Raw genomic sequence first — 2,649 nt, forward strand, 5'->3', positions numbered from 1 at the left:
TGTGTTTCTCTGCAATGAAAGTAGGTCACTGTGTCACTGGGAAGGAGGAGGTCTGGCAAAGCTCCAATACACGAACAGAGATCACTAAGTAAACCAGTGGCTTTGTTGATACTAGCACATGCTGAAAATTAGGAAACATTTCACCTAGAAATGGTTTGAAATAATAGGTTTGTATTGCTACGCTTCATTAAACGGAACCTGAAAACATAAACATAATTGACCCCAGCTTATTGGTGACCTCACATGCAAAATATAAAAACTTTCTACAAACCCATCTACACTGCAGCCTGCTGAATTGCAGTTCATGCATACTTAGCCTTATTTAAAGCGTACCTAAACGCTTACTTTACATAGAGGGGTAGTTGGTGATCAAGACTTAATGGGAGCGCAGAGTGCCCTGGGATACCTAAGTCACGAATCCCAGGAGGCTCTGGCTGCTCCGTTTGCGCATGCCCGAGATCTCAAGCATGTGCAGAAAGGGCATTTTCCTTCTAAAGGAAAGAGATCTTTTTTCCCCTTCACAGGCACCAGATTTCACACCTGCGCAGTGTGAGATTGGGTGACGAAGAAAGAAGACCGAAGAAAAAACAGAAGTGAAATTTGAAGATGGCGGTGCCCAACACATTCCTCTGCGCTGGGACAAAGGGGAATTCCAGGACGTCGCAGGGCCAGATCAAGGGAAGGCTACTGCATTAGTCGTACAGTAAATATAAACTCTAACTAAAGGCTTGTTCCCACGAGTGCTCTGTATTAATGCACACATTTCCAATGCCGAAACATGCATGTTAATGCAACACACAAGACATGCAATGGTGATGAATGTGCTTTTGCATTTGGGCAATGTGCATTTTTTTTTTTTGCACAACAAAGTGCAGATTATAGTGGGGACAGGCCTTAAGTGATATTTAGTTTACTAAAGCATATTGTATTAAAAAAATTGCCTTACTGAAAAAAAAACACATTATCACCATTTTATTATTATTATTATTATTATTAATAAACAGGATTTATATAGCGCCAACATATTACGTAGCGCTGTACATTAAATAGGGATTGCAAATGACAGACTAATACAGACAGTGATACAGGAGGAGAGGACCCTGCCCCGAAGAGCTTACAATCTAGTAGGCTACAAAGGATGTGAGATATGTAGTGTGGGAAGTAGTGATGGTTTCAAATGACAGAAGAAGCCGGGTAGGCAAGTTTGAAAAAATGGGTTTTGAGTGCTCTTTTAAATGAGCAGAAAGTAGGAGCAAGCCGAATAGGATGAGGAAGACCATTCCAGAGAGTTGGAGCAGCTCTAGAGAAGTCTTGTATCCATGCGTGTGATGAGGTTATGAGTGAGGAAGTCATTAGTAGGTCATTGGAGGAGCGGAGAGAGCGGCGGGGGGAGTATTTTTTAACCATGTCAGAAATGTAAGTGGGACAATAACTGTGGAGGGATTTGAAGGCAAAGCACAGGAGCTTAAATTTGATTCTAAGGTGAAATGGAAACCAATGGAGAGAACTACAAAGAGATGTAGCGGAAGAGGAGCGGAGCGAAGGATGGATGAGTCTGGCTGCAGCATTCATAATAGATTGTAGAGGGGAGAGTCGGGTTAGTGGAATACCAGCGAGAAGGATGTTACAGTAGTCCAGACGAGAAATGATAAGAGCATGTTACATGTGTTGCTGCACTTCTGTGCTTCTGCAATCTTTGTTGACTACTTAATCTCCAGTGTTCACATACATACACTTCAGCATTGGCTGTATGACATTACACAGGAAGGTTTCATAATAAAGATAACAGTAAAACTTGCTTGCATTATGTATATTACAGACACTTAGCTTACATCGGAAGCCCATGTGACAAGGTGACAACACAGGAGTGCAATCTGGAGACGGGCGAAGTACTCGTACCTTAAAATTGAAATGTCTGAACATGGGTCTTCATGCTATGACCCTAAAATTTCAATTAAAATTGCAGAGTTTAAAAATAATTAAAATGATGTTTAAAAATACAGACTATAAAGAAAGACCACATGAAAATTTAGTAACAAGGTTTAAATATCCAATAAGTAGCATTTATAGACATTGTATCTGTAAATGTTTCAAAAAGAATTAATTTTGTTTCTCAACAATATTCTTTACCAGAACTCATGTGATGAATAGGTAATGCATTTATCAGAAATGTTGGGCTAGATAGAGGCAACTTTGTGCAAATTAGTGATTAGGTTTGAGTTTGCCACTACTGGATTTCATGCCAAATGTAGGTTTACTGCTCACCAAATTTCACAATTGTATGTGGTTGTCTTATACTCACCTGTCTACACGCTCTTGCCAGGTCAACACAGTAGGAACCATGTGTTCCCACTAAAACTGAACTTTCCGGGTTAGTGCTGTCCATATGGAAAGATGACATTTTATAAACTTATGGGATAATTGTCCAGGCAAACCTTAACTCATAAAGTGACCGATACCTGTGCAGCAAAATGTAAATAATGCTGACCAACTTGTTTATACTTAAAGGATTTTCAGATGAAACTGTCAGTTTTCATGACAGATTCCTCACATGTAAATAAACTTGCCAACCCTCATTTTCTAGAGTTAGAGAGCAGCTAATTGGGGGGGCTTCTTTAAAACTGGTTTCCAGATTCCAATAAATCTAAA

Source organism: Pyxicephalus adspersus, chromosome 2 (assembly GCF_032062135.1).
Source record: "Pyxicephalus adspersus chromosome 2, UCB_Pads_2.0, whole genome shotgun sequence".
Taxonomy (NCBI): domain Eukaryota; kingdom Metazoa; phylum Chordata; class Amphibia; order Anura; family Pyxicephalidae; genus Pyxicephalus; species Pyxicephalus adspersus.